The sequence below is a fragment of the Hippopotamus amphibius genome, chromosome 15 (genome assembly GCF_030028045.1).
Source record: "Hippopotamus amphibius kiboko isolate mHipAmp2 chromosome 15, mHipAmp2.hap2, whole genome shotgun sequence".
NCBI lineage: Eukaryota > Metazoa > Chordata > Mammalia > Artiodactyla > Hippopotamidae > Hippopotamus > Hippopotamus amphibius.
In genome coordinates, this window is record NC_080200.1 from 49,957,091 (window position 1) to 49,972,105 (window position 15,015).

The window sequence follows — 15,015 nt, forward strand, 5'->3', positions numbered from 1 at the left end:
ACCTAATCATTGTTGATCATTGCCTTCTCATTTCAATCACTCAGGCAATAGATATCATTTCTACCATTGCTATCATAATCTGACTTAGCCTGTGTGGGATTTCATGCTAATCTAGACTTTCCCTTTCTAACAGCACTAAAGATCTTCTGCAATATTTGCCCTGACTCTTAGTCCTAAATCCTCAAATTGGATTATTGATTATTGTCAGTGTCCCTTTCCCTGTTGGCAGTCCCCTAAGAATAGATTCTTCAGTCTCCAATCACAATCCCCTCACAATACCTCCTGTCTAAAGCAGTTTGCATGCTACAATCACTTTTTAATTAAATCTGCATGCTTAAGGTATTACAAATACAGCTAACATCTGAGAAGTAAATTATCTGAAAGACTTGAACAGAGACATAAAATACAAGAAGGGTGGAAGAGAAGGAGAAAAAAAGTGACCAAGTTGTGTCATAGTTCCACTTTCACAAATATCTTGAACCCTATTGCATGGCTAGTTTCTAACACTGGAAACATCCAGAAAAAGGAAAGTTAAACAGCATTGGTCACTCTCTCTTCATTCAGTGTTTCTTCCGGGGCTGGATATTTTGCTTTTTCTGGCATCCAACATTATTCTGACTCGTGCTCTTTTTAGCTATTCCTTTCTCCTGGAAATGTTCTTTTGTTTGGAATTTCAGGATTTCAAAACTGTTAAGTGATCTGAAGTTTACTCTAAGGATACATTTATTTCTCCAGACTCTTTTGTGAAATGAGATCACTACAGCCATGTAACTGGATTTGCTTTATCACTCAATCAATACTTCTTTCACGGAGAAGTGGCAAGAGGAATCTCAAGAAAAGCAGTGGCTATTAGGAAAAATGAGTTTGAACAGAAATAGGGGCACAAGGGCATATAGGAGAATTCTTTTTAAAGTAATATAGAGAAATAAAGATTTACAGGATGAGAATTATTGCACCTACAAAAATTTCTTAGAGTCCTTTTCAGTCTTTTGCACTCTGTGTATCTTTCTATAGATCTCTTGCATCTGATCCTCAGCTGTTTCCCACCTATTTAGTCTTCTACTGTATTTTACTGTTTTATTGAAGAGAACATTGACTCCAATTCCCTGTCTGTCCTAGTTTAACTCTTAAAAATTAACAGAAGCTAGGAATTCAATTAAGTGAAAAGTTCTTAATATACATACATTGTTTTTTAATATACGTACATTTAAATGAGAGTTCCAAATATCTTCATGATTTCATACAATTTGTACAACAATCTGATTGCTGTGTAGGTATTATTATTATTGTTATTATTGTTTATAAAAGTTTTATTATATTTCATAAAGAAGAAAACACAGATATGGAGAAAGTAAAACTTACAAAAATTAAAAAGCTTGAATGAAAGAGAAGAGAGATGTAAATTGAGCTTTAAATGCAGAGTTTTTGATAACCACTAATTTCTCCTAAGAGTGTGTATTGTATTTTCTTCTAAAAATACACAAAAAATAAAACAAACAAGTAATGCCAATAATTATGGAAGAAAACAAAAAATAAACAAAAAAAACTTTCTCACTGGATCTGTTTTATTATGTTCCAAATAATTTTAAGCATTCATAAGTATAGGAGTATTTCCTTCAAAAACACAGTCATAATCTCATTATTTTATGCTTTTTGCTTAAAATATTGACCTTAACTGCCTCACAATTAACTTCAAATGGGAAATGTGTATAGATGTGTAATTTAGGTGAGATTCTTTAAAAATGAAGACCAAACATTATTGAAGATATTATCTAAGGGAAATAAACCAGTCACAGAAAGACAAGTACTGCATAATTCCAGTTATACAAGGTATCTAAAGTATTGAAATTCATAAAATTAAAGGCTGGAGTTGTGGTTACCAGAACCCAGGGAGAAGGAGAAAATGGGAAGTTATTACTCAATAAGGATACATTTTCACTTAAAGTAAATAAGCTCTAAAGATCTGCTGTACAATATTGTACCTATAGCCAATAATAATGTTATATACATATACAATTTGTTAAGAGGCTATATCTCATGTTAAGTGTGCTTATCACAATAAAAATTTAAATATCTATATTAATACATATTTATTATCTATATTTATATATCTTTAAAACATAGCTAACTAAATAAAACAAAATAAGAACTACAACAAAAGTTACAATCAACAAAAATAAAAGATTCTTTTTTTTAAAATTTAATGCTATGTGAGTTTGGAATTTTGGAGAAGTTTATGTTGAAATATGTTTTCTTTGCTTGGGATGGTGAAATTATATGGTTGTATACAGTTTTCAACTTCTGTGATTCATTCATAAGTCAAATTAATAATTTTTAAAATAAAAGCAAAATCAATCCTGCATTATTATTCATTATTTGATATTTTAAAGATAAAAAATTTCTGCTGTGAATGAGTTGTGCAATCTGTTATGAAAGTTGGAATGATCAGGCATTTGAAACCAAGAATATTTAAAAATTAAGTTAAAATAAGCCCAAGAGAATGCCATCAAAAAGTTAAATATCATTACAATAGTTGTAAATGGCATACAGATCTGCTATTAATTTAACTGGTTTTCTTTACATAGCAGCTGAAAAAGTAATTTTTCTGTAAAATTTTAACACAAAATGTTCATTAATTAGTCATTTATATTTAAAGATCTTTTAAAAAACCTATTCATATGTATAAACTTTCATATTTTTTATTTTAAAGTTTATTGGTATAGAGAAACTCTTTTTATATAAAATTAAATTGAAGCTAAAATATATTCCTATATTTAAATATGCATTTTACACTTTTTTTTTTTTTTAGTAATTGCATGTTTTGGAATATGTTTTTTTATTAAGACTTTATTTTTTTAGAAAAGTTTTAGGTTCACAGCAAAATTTAGGGGAAGGTAGAAAGATTTCCATGTATCCCCTAACCCAACACATGCATAGTCTTCCCCATTATCAGCATCACTCACCAGAGAGGTAGATATGTTACAACCAATAAAGCTACATTGATACATCATAATCACCCAAAACCATAGTCAACCTTAGGGTTCACTCTAGATGCTGTACAATTCTATGGGTTTGAACACATATATAATGACATATATCTGTCATTATGATATCACACAGAGTACATTCACTGCCCTAAAAATCCTCTGTGCTTTGTCTATCTATCCCTCCACCTACTCAATCACTAGAAACTATTGATCTTTTTACCATCTCCATTGTTTTGCCTTTTCTAGACTGTCATATGGTTGTAATCATGTAACATGTAGCACTTCAGATTGGCTTCCTACACTTATGAATATTATTCATATTATACAATATTGTAATACATAATGGTATATTATATATTATGTAATATATAATTATATTGTATATAATTATATTATGTTGTATATATATAATATATATCAATAATATACATAATATGCATAAGCATAAGTAACATGCATTTAAGATTCTTCTTGTCTTTTTATGGATTGATAATTCAGTTCTTTTTAGCACTGAATAATATTCTGCTGTCTGAGTGTACCACTGTTTATTTATCCTTTCATTTACTGAAGGATGTCTTGATTGTCCAATTCATTTGGCAATTATGAATGAAGTTGAGTTAAACATCCATGTATAGATTTTTGCATGAAAACACATTTTCACCTGTTTGGGTAAATACCAATGAGTACAATTGCTGGATCATATGGTAAAAGTATGTTAGTTTTGTAAATCTGGCAAACTGTCTTCCAAAGTGGCTGAATTATTTTGCATTTCCACAAGCAAGGAATGAGAGTTCCTGCTGCTCCACATCCTCACCATCATTTGGTGTTGTTAGTGTTCTGGATTTTGACCACTCTAATAGGTGTGCGATGATATCTCATTGCTGTTCTAATTTTCATTTTTCTTGATGACATGATGTGGAGTGTATCTTCATATGCTTATTTTCCACCCATTTAGCTTTTTCAGTGAGGTATCTGTTAAAGTCTTTGGCTAATTTTTGGTCTCATTGTTTGTTTTCTTATTATTGAGTTTTAAGAGTTCTTTGTGTATTTTGGATAACAATTCTTTACCAGATGCATCTTTTGCAAGTATTGTCTTCCGGTCTGTAGATAGTCTGTCATTCTCTTAACATTGTCTTTTGCAGGGTGGAAGTTCTTAATTTAGTGAAATCCAGCTTATCAATTATTTCTTTTATGGATGATTCGCTTTGGTGTTGTAACTAAAATGTCATTGCCAAATCCAAGGTCATCTAGTCTTTCTTCTATGTTATCTTCTCCAGGTTTTATATTTTTGCCTCTTACAGGGAGGTCTATGATCATTTTGAGTTAATTTTTGTGAAGGGTGCTAATATAAACTGTGTTTTCAATTGTAGATTCCACTTGTATATCGTTGCTATTTAGGAAAGCAATGAACTTTGTATATTTACTTTGTATCCTACAAACTTGATACATTTGCCTACTTCCAGGAGATATTTTTGTCTATTTTCTCAGATTTTTCTACATGGACAGTCATGCCAGTGATTTGTTCAGTGGAGTGAGTTGTTCAGTGATATCTGATGAAATCTCACAGCTGCACCTTTCTCTAGAAAATGTACTAACTCTTACAAATTTGCAACTAAATAAAGGGGAACTCTTTTGTCCAAAAGATTACACTGATATGTGTGTGTGTGTGTGTGTGTGTGTGTGTGTGTGTGATGTGTGTGTCTTATCAGGGCATCCAGAGTACTTACTACTTCCTCTGATCAGGTTTAATTGATATTATATCATAAATATAGAGGACCAATGTGACGTTCCACAGAATATCTAACTGTTGTAGGTATGGCATAAGATAAACCAAAAATATAAGCTACTAAGGGGCCTATCACAGATGTGATATTTCAGGAGTTTTAGTATTTTTGTAGCATGCTGGGATATCCCCTGTAGAGTTAAAGACGGGATAGGACCATCATTACTTCCTACCACTTTAAAAGAAACACAGCACATGCTAGACTTCTTTGAGGTTTGCAGGCAGTATATTTAATGCTTGGAAGAAAACTCTGAAATTAATATCTATATATCAGGTAACATGAAGGGTTGCTTATTTCAAGTGTGTTTCTGAGCATGAAAATTCTCTGCTGCAAGTCAGCACTACAGTACAAGCAGCCTTACCACTTGGGCCATATGAATAAATTGATCCCAAGCTATGAGAGGTATATATGGTAAGAAGCGAGGCTGGTAAAACCAATGACAAGGCTTAATAAGAGAGTCACACACTGATCCTTAGAGTTCTGGCACAAGGAGCTGCCATCTCCAGAAGATAATTATGAACCATTTGATAAGTATCTCCTTGCAAGAAACTTTACATCAATTTACCAAACAGTCAGGATTGACAACTAAGTTTAAGTTCAGGTGAGCCCAGAAGGCGTGCACTAGAGACTAGAAGTGGTCAATCTAGAACCGGGTTCAGGGGGTCCAGAGGGTACATGTAAACTGCACCAAAGATGATCAAACTCCGCAGTTATTTTCCACTATTGTACTGATAATTCTTTGTCAAATGACATCTATGACCTTATTGGGATTTCCTGTACCTAGCTGATGGAGAATGGAAAAGCCCAAGGTTAGTGCAAGGATAAATTATCATGGTATGTATGTGCATGTCATGGTCTGTTTATAGTCCTAAGCAAGCTTGGCCCTGAAAAACAGTGGTGGAGGGTGTACTCTCAGTAGGCAGAGTTTGGGTAGTGTTAATAATCATCTACTTTTATAGAAAGAGAATTGACCAGAGGAAAGTATATACAAGAGGCATATGGATGGACCTATAAGACACAAAATATACTGTGTGAATATTTGCATCAAGAGTTAATGCCCCTCAGGGACTTCCCTGGTGGCACAGTGGTTAAGAATCTGCCTACAAATGCAGGGGACATGGGTTCGAGCCCTGGTCTGGGAAGATCTCACATGCCATGGAGTAACTAAGCTTGTGTGCCACAACTACTGAGCCTGCACTCTAGAGCCCGTGAGCCACAACTAATGAGCCTGTGTGCTGCAACTACTGAAGCCTGCATGCCTAGAGCCTGTGCTCCACAAGAGAAGCCACTGCAATGAGAAGCCCAAGCACCGCAACGAAGAATAGCCCCCACTCATCACAACTAGAGAAATCCATGCACAGCAATGAAGACCCAACCCAGCCAAATTAAAAAAAAAAAGTTAATGCCCTTCAGAGAGCATCAACTGCAGAAGAGGCTTTAAACCACTAAGTGCGCAAGACACCTTATTAAATTAAATGTCATTAAATGTCAACCAGTCTTTGTCATGGGGCATCCCAGTGCTTATGCCATAGATCATGAAAGGAACAGCCAGCAACATGCAATCTTAAGTCAGTGTGATGTCATTCTTCCGAGTATCTGATCTGTCAGTACCAGAGAACAGTGCTGAGTCCTTAAAGCAATGGCTGTGGTGCACTGCTTTGTTTCCAATAAGTGGAGTACGTAGGTCTGGAAATGAAAGAATGTACGTAGTAGTGGTTCCAATCGCCAGCATTCTAGTGATCAGTCTGTGCTTCCTGTCTCCTCTAAACTCTTTGGGTGTAGAGTAGATCACTTCCGCAAGGAGATACACTAAGATTTTCACTAGACTTAAAGCTATAACTGCTGTCTAGTGTCTTTGGGTTCTCTATATCACTTGATCAGCTGGTCCAGAAGGAAGCTACTATACTAGCAAAGGTAATTAACTGTGACCATCATGAGGGCTGCTGCCCTATAACAAGGGCAAGGCAAAATATACTTGGCAGTTGGGAGATCCTGTGGGTGTTTCTTGGTACTTCTCTGCTTAGCTTTAATTGTAAATGGGTCAGTAAATAGACACACCTGATAAATACAAAGTAACAAAGGCTTGGAATCCTTAGGGGTCAGAATTTCTACCATGCAACCACAAAGACCAGTAGAAGTACTAATTAAAGGTAAGAGGGGTCTTGATTGGGTAGCAGAAGAACTAAATGATGCATATCAGTTACAGCCTTAGACCAACTGCAACAGCATGTGCTGCAGTTCCCTGCAATAACTTTTCTATGGTAAAATTTCTCCTGAGTTGTGGCCAATCTTTGGCCTGGATGCAATGAACTAAATGTGAGAAGAAAGCAGATGTGAGTGACGGAGACTAATGATGTCCCATTTAAATCCCTTTTATTAGGATAGTGTATCCTAGCTGCCTTGAGTCATCTCTTCCTGGTTCACAGCTTCCTCTCTTTCAAAGGTTTACTGTTGTACAAATAGGATACATTCTGCTCACTTCAGGGGGCAAGCTACAGTCAGTGATTGGCTAACAGGGATGCTTAACACCTTCCTCTTGCCTCAAGCAGAGACCAATTTGTTGGACTTCATGCTCCAGGACAGCTCATGGAATTAGATTGATGCTACTCCCCTGCTATGATCTCATCAAACTTTTGCCCTATTCTGCTTATTACTTCACTTACTTTCTCCTGAGATGAAGAGAGAATTCCTTCAACAAAACATGTGCAGCTAAAACCCGGTATCAGCCTTTGTTTCCAGGAAAGCCAAACTAAGACACTTTGTGACCATGAGGTTTTAAAGTAAAAGATACAAATTTTCAACTTTCTCAGTTGTGATCCATTAAAGATACATTTGACCCTTGAACAATGTGGGGGTTAGGGGTCCTAATTAAAACTGGGTGTAATTTTATAGTAGGCCCTCTGTAACTATGGTTCTACATCTGCAGATTCAACCAACCCTGGATCATGTCATACATATGTATTAAAAAAAACCCACATATAAATGACTTCTTGCAGCTCAAACCTGTGCTGTTCAAGGGTCAACTGTGTATCTTCCTGCCATTGCTCTATAGATAGATGTTTCTACAAAATCTTTCACTCTATAATTCTTAATATCCTGCCTTCAGTCAGCTGAGTAGTTGAATGCAATAATGGTGTTATCTATATTTTATTGTATCATACAGTACAATTTTCAAATGCTGAAAAGAGAGATAATTTGCTTGGCTCTGACATAAAATATATTTTCTGGTCTTTTCCTAACCATATCTTGTACCATTGGTTCAAGCATTTGTAGAGTAGGGTTCTTGTATGCCTGATCTCATGTCACTTCTGTAGACTACAGTCCAGGCTCCCAGGACTTTGGACTTCTTACTACAAAACTGAGCTCATGTCTAGGCAGAGCCTTGGCTTTGTCATAAATTGTGTTGCTCTGAGGGAGGATCATATTACAGATGAGTTAATCCCTAGGCCTGAGAGAAAGTTATGCAGCTGCTCCTTTGGAAAGTGCTAAAATGTGGAGTGGGGATGTCCAAAAAGGTGAGTGCAGAGCCCCTTGTCATATATGGTACAGACTTAGAGGCTCAGGGTGCTGGCTCTTCTCATATCATCATGCTCCAGGACAGAATTCTTAAAAGTGAGGATGGGAAACTCACACATGACCTTTCAATGACTGTAAAGATACATTTTCAAGGTAGGATAATTGAATATTAATTATTTAATGGTTTTAGTTTGTTTAGATAGTTTAGTTATTTAATCAAATATATACAGATCTTATACTCTTGCAAATATTGGGTTGGATTTAGTATTGCAATCATTAGTTTAGACCTTAATTTCTAGAGTTGAACCCAGGTAGCATATTTGTTTAATGAACATTACAATGCGTCCAAGCATTTACAATGCACAGTTTTTTCCCTTTGTTCATCTTCTTCATCTGCACATTTTTTATACTTGCATGCCTGAATTGTGAAATGCACAGTAACTCATCTTTTTTACAAATACATTTCATTTTATTTGGTACTGTCCTCACTACTAACCTCATTATGTCTATTTGTATTATTTCTCTGTTTTTGACATAGTTTGTAACACCTCTCTATTTTGTATCATATGAGAACCTTATTAATATTCCATTTACTTGTGCTTCTAAAATTCTTAATTAAAATGCTAAACAGGATATTAAATCGGATGGAGGCAAAGAATGACCTCTGTGACAGACGGTAAGACAACTTCCTCAATGTAATATATTGCTATTTATCATGTTTCTTGATATATTACTTCAGATAGTTTTCTGTGACTGTGAAATCAATATTTTCTTAAAATACAGTTTTGCTTTAAAACTTTACTTATGGATATCAAGGTCACCATTATAACCTGTAAGAAATAGAAATCTTCCATCTTATAAAACTCATTAAATATATGTTGTATGATGAATACTTGTCTTAATCAGGATTCAACTCGACCAACTCGAGGATGGAAGATGCCTTAGAGGACTGGGGCAGGGAGGGTGGGGGGGACTCGAGGGGGGGGCATCAAGGAAGGGAGGGAATATGGGGATATGTGTATAAAAACAGTTGATAGAACCTGGTGTACCCCCCAAAAAAAATAAAATAAAATAATAATAAAAAACAAAACAAAACAAAAAAAAAAACAAAAAAAAAAAATAAAAAACATTATTAAGTGAAAAAAAAAAAAAAAAGAAGTGTTTTGTTTTTCAAAACACTATCATGAGCCATAATAAATGTAGAAAACATAGACTTTTTGTTTAGTATATTTAAAAAGTGGGATTGCTGTAGGAAAATATGAATTCTTTGTAGGAATTTGTTCAGCCCATGTCTGTAATTGTCATTCTTTACTTCTAAGCTCACTTTATTAGGGCACTGAGGTTTCTGCTTGACAACCAGAGACTTACTTAACATTTAAAAAAAATGCCTGAATAAAACTCACTCACTAACTCAGAAGAAACTTGGAAGATTCTAGCAATCATTCAATATAATGTGGAAATCATCACTTCAAAACAGTGGAAAATTAGAATTGTTTTATGTATTCATCTAAGAATTCACTTGAATCACTCACTCCACTTAACAAAACATATCTTGAAGGCGTATTGTCCTCCTTATTTAAAAATACCTCAACTAGATATTCTGTTTTTCTAAAACCACAAGATGAGTGGTTAGGGATGCCACATTTTCTGGTTGTTAGTATTTCTTTAAATATAACTTGGGGTTATGTGGTACCTAGAAACCATTTTTTATACATTCCAGTGTATATTACTATTTTAATATCCTTAAAATATATCAGTTAAACATCTTAACATGTACAAAATACATTTAAAGAGCAGGGATGAGAATAAAAATGTTATAAGACACTGCATAATAATCATCTTGAAACATTTATTTAAAAATTTTTAATTAAACATTTGGAAAGTATAATCATGCAATCAAAATGAATGCAATTAAATTAAGTTCTAAGTAAACCACAAAACCTATAAAATTTGAATAACTATAAACTCTAGGACACATATTTTAGGCCACAAACATTGGAAGTTATGAATACACACCTTTTCAAAAGCTGATGCTTAGTATTATGGAATGCCATTAACATTCCCCAGGTTTATACTATGTCACTTATTCAACATGTATTTGTTGAAAATCTATGGTACATGAGGCTTTTAAAAGTGAATAATGGACACAACAGTGAATAATAAAGGACAATGTTTCTGCCCTCATAGGCCAAGATAGGCAAAATTTTATAAACTGATGAATGTTTTGAGAATTCCAGTGAGTGAGAGTATTGGAAATATAAGCAGTATAATTGGAGAGGATATGATTGAGGGGCTGAGGGAGTTTGCATATTTAAGAGGATTAGGAAAACAGATACTTCATCATGATTTTATTAAAACTTCTGGAATTTAATGAGTTGTATGTGTATATCTTACAATGAATGAACCCACTAGTTTATGAGGAACTTCAAATTGGGCCCCTGGAACAGAGTAAGAGCCTCCAGAACTCTACTGTGATTCATGCTGAAACAATTCAGCACTTGGCAGAGAACAGAACTAATCTGAGTTATTTTAATAATTTAAGTTGTGAAAGCTTATTTTACACAATGAAAATTAGGTAGTATAATAATGACTATGATGATAATTAAGTCTACATTGAAGTATAGGTTAGGATGCTCTCTTCCCTGTGTCTATCATTATATGCAAGGTAATAGTGTATATATATTTATAATATTTCCTTCTCTGTGTTTAACTATTATAAACATAACTTTTTCAATTTCATCTTAACTCATTGTGTCTTCATTCAGTGAATAGCATATATAAAAATATGTGTGAAAATAAATAAATTAGAAATAGATATCACAGTAAAAACAAGCAGAAATGCAGTAACTATGTAAGATGTAGTCTAAAAGTATCCCTCAACATCCTCTCTTTATTTTTGATGTATCTATCTTTCACCACAAAAATAAGAAATTATGTAATAATGATTTTCAATTTTCTGTATCAAAAGTGGAGTCTTAAAAAAAGTTAAATATCTATATTTCAAACTTATTGGGTCCAAAATATTTTGTCAACCCCATTAAATTCCTTAAATCTGGTGCCTAAAGTCATAGACATTCTGTCCAGAGCTTCAGAGTTTGCCAGTTATTCTTCCATATAGATGAGCCAGCTGTTGAATTATAGATTTGTGCTGTGGAAAATTATCATATTAGCAGTAGTCATATATTCATTGACTTTATGTCTAAATGGAAAAACTGAAGGCTATTATACATATTAAAGTATATTGGAAGAAACTATAGAACTTGACCACTCTCTTTTAAAATCAATATTTATCTTTTTATTGTGTGAATATAGCACCCATAGACTGTATCTGGCATCTAAATGTCAATTTAACCTTCAGGCTTCGCAAATTTCTTCCACATTAAACTATATCTCATAAGTGTAGAATGTCACAGAGTCTAAGTACATGCTCTAGATCTTTACTTATAATTACTCTGCTGTTAGAAAAAAAAAAGTAATATTACAGTGTTTATATTCTGGACACCTAGGGCATAAATAAATTTTATTTCTTAGATGAGTCACTTAAGAAATGAGGTTGTTCAGGAAATACTGGTTTCAAGTCTATGAAAAAGGAAAAAAAAATGTGTGGAAGGGAATCAAGATATGGAAAGATCAAAATGAAAGTTCACACTAAATGATGCCTCTTTTCACTTAAGTAAATGTCAGCTATCAGTTTCAGAGCACTGTCCTGATTTTTAAGAATAGAGCCATGAAAACAGTGGAGAATATGATGAAAATAAAGATCATAAAACTTTGGGAATTAATAAAATTATTCATTGCAGGAAAGAGGGTGATTACTTTCAGCACACAGGACATAAGGGTCATTTTCAGAGGCTGTCTTTGGAAACATGGCCCTTTAAGTGGCATTTCATTCTGTAATATTAAAGAGCAATTTTTATAGGCCTCTTTTTTTTTTCACCTGAAGTCAAGTGGAATGTAGAAATAGTTCTACAAAATATTCAGAAAAGAAATATTCTTTTACCTGTTTACCTTTGGAATAGACACCCAAAGAGTTTTATTGATCTAAAATCCATGAGCAATTTGATGGTCCCTAATCAGAGAAGTACAACTGAAACTATTGCACAATAAAAAGGTAACTAAGCTACACTTTACTCCCAAATCATAAGTCAGGTTTCCTGAGGAGGACCCGTATTATAAGCCATCAATGTCAGATAGTAAGCTGTACAGGCACTGGGTGTATAGAGATCTTCCCTGACATGTTTGAATTTTATTTTATTTTATTATTTTATTTTATTTTATTTTATTTTATTTTATTTTATTTTATTTTATTTTATTTTATTTTATTTTACTTGTGGGGGGCCTGTGTTGGGTCTTCGTTTGTGTGTGTAGGCTTTCTCTAGTTGTAGCAAGTGGGGGTTACTCTTCCTTGTGGTGCACAGGCTTCTCCTTGCAGGGGCTTCTCTTGTTGCAGAGCACAGGCTGTAGGCACCAGTAGTTCTGGTGCACAGGCTCAGTAGTCATGGCTCATGGGCTCTAGACTTCAGGCTTAGTAGCCGTGGCACACAGGCTTCATTGCTCTGTAGTATGTGGGATCTTCCTGGACCAGGGATTGAACCTGCGTCCCCTGCATTGTCAGGCAGATTCTTAACCACTGCACCACCAGGGAAGTCCCAGCATGTTTGGATTTTATTTCTGATGTTTCCAGAAATGATATGTTACATCATTCGTAATCCTTATGGAATCACTGATACTTTAGATAATTTTGATCTAATAAAAATATTGTTTTATAATTCATTTGATTCATTTTAATTATTAATCTTTTTAACTTTATTATTTTAATCAAATAATGGCAAAACAAAGCAAACTTGAAGACTGAAATGCACTTCATAATCAAGGATTTTTGCAGAAAACACAAACTTTATATGAGAAAAATTCCAGAAATAATTACTTTTATTAGAACACATTTACTTCTGGAGCAAACACAGTTTAAAAATCTAAAAATAACATTATGTTTCAACTTAATTTAACATAAAATTTAATATAATTTTAAAAGAGGATAGACTAGTTTATAATTATTACATTTTAGCAACATGATCCTATTTGGAACCAAATGTACACAACAATTCCTGACTAATACTATCAATTTAGGATATTGATGGATGTTTATATTAATATTCCAACTTCAAATGTTTTGACCATAAGACATTTATTAGCCCACTTCAAAACTTGAAGGTATGACTATTTAAAGATAGGTTAATTCAGAGGCATAAAAAAAGCCATGGACTATACAAGATTTTTTCATCCTCTGCTCTGCCTTCATCAGCAGTTTGACTTTTGTGTGAAGGTAGAAATTTTCCCCAGAAATCCCCCTGCAGATTCTACCTTGTGTCCTTTGGCCAGAATGGCATTATATGTCCACTCTTAAATGAATCACTAGCATCCAGAAAGGAATGAGCTTGGTGATTTTAACCTAATGAAAATTAATCACTACTCTCAGGGAGGATGGGGGAAAGGGTGAGGACAAAACAGGAGATCACCATAGAAGAAATGAAATAAAGTATTAAGCAGATAATGGAGTGTATTTTACACAACTATACTGGGAACAGTTGGCTTCTTAGAAGAAAGTTGGGGAATCAATAAACTGATTTGACCCCTCCTGCAAACCCAAAGGAAGGAAAAGAGAGATAATTATTCAAAATGAGGAGATTGCATGTATTTTCTCCTGAAAAGATAGTCTAGCATTGATTTTTAAAAGCTAGTTGGTCCCAGAAAGTAGGGCAGGATTTGAAGATATTTTTAATAATATTCTGTCTGTCATGAATTTGAAATAAACAGTACTAAAATATATTTGAGTGATTTGAGCAGTGCTGACATGCCTTCTACTTTTTATTTGAAATCAAGACTATCTTTTTTAACCTTTGATTTTAATCCTTTAAGAGAAACATTTTATATTTACATAGCATATTCAATTTAGGGAACAAGAAGCAGTTCATAAATTGATTTACTAACTATAGACCATGTTCTGCACTTAATTATTCATGATTATGTTCCTCTTTGGAGTCTTAGGACAAAAAAATATATATAATTTCTCTCAATACTGAAATAAATTCAGTCATGTCTGCTGGGCTATTTGGAAGCTATTCAATTGTATAAATTAACACTCAGAAACAGCTTAGAATCACTCCCAAATATTTTAACTATAGAAACACATGAAAAGTCTCTTGCTGATATCTAACTAGGGAGAAGTAAGAGAGGAGAGGAAAGGAAAAGATGGGAGGGGAAGAGAAGTGAGGGGAGGAGAGGGAAAGGGAGGGAAGGAGAAGAAAAAACATCAAGAAGTGTCTTAAGAAAAGTGAATAAGAAATATTTTAATCTGTTTTTAAAAGTTCAGTGAAGTTAAATTAACTGCTTTATTTAGAAAAAAAATTAAGTATGCCATTTTTCTTGTGAATTAAGCTAATTATAGAGCCACAAAATGTATTTAAAAGGAACTGTCAATTTTTGGATTAGAAACACATAATATTCATTATTATAATACTACAACTCTCATCTTTATTCAACTAATCTCCTGTACATTTTTATGTGAGCAATAAATTCTAATACAATGGAGTCTCTGAGATTAAAATAAGATCCAATAGTGTTTGAATTAATCAGAAACAAAATCAAATATTACCTCAGATTTAACACAGATGTGATTTTAGGAAGAGGCAGTGAAAGACTCAGTTCTTAGCAGGTGGAACTTGGTTTGA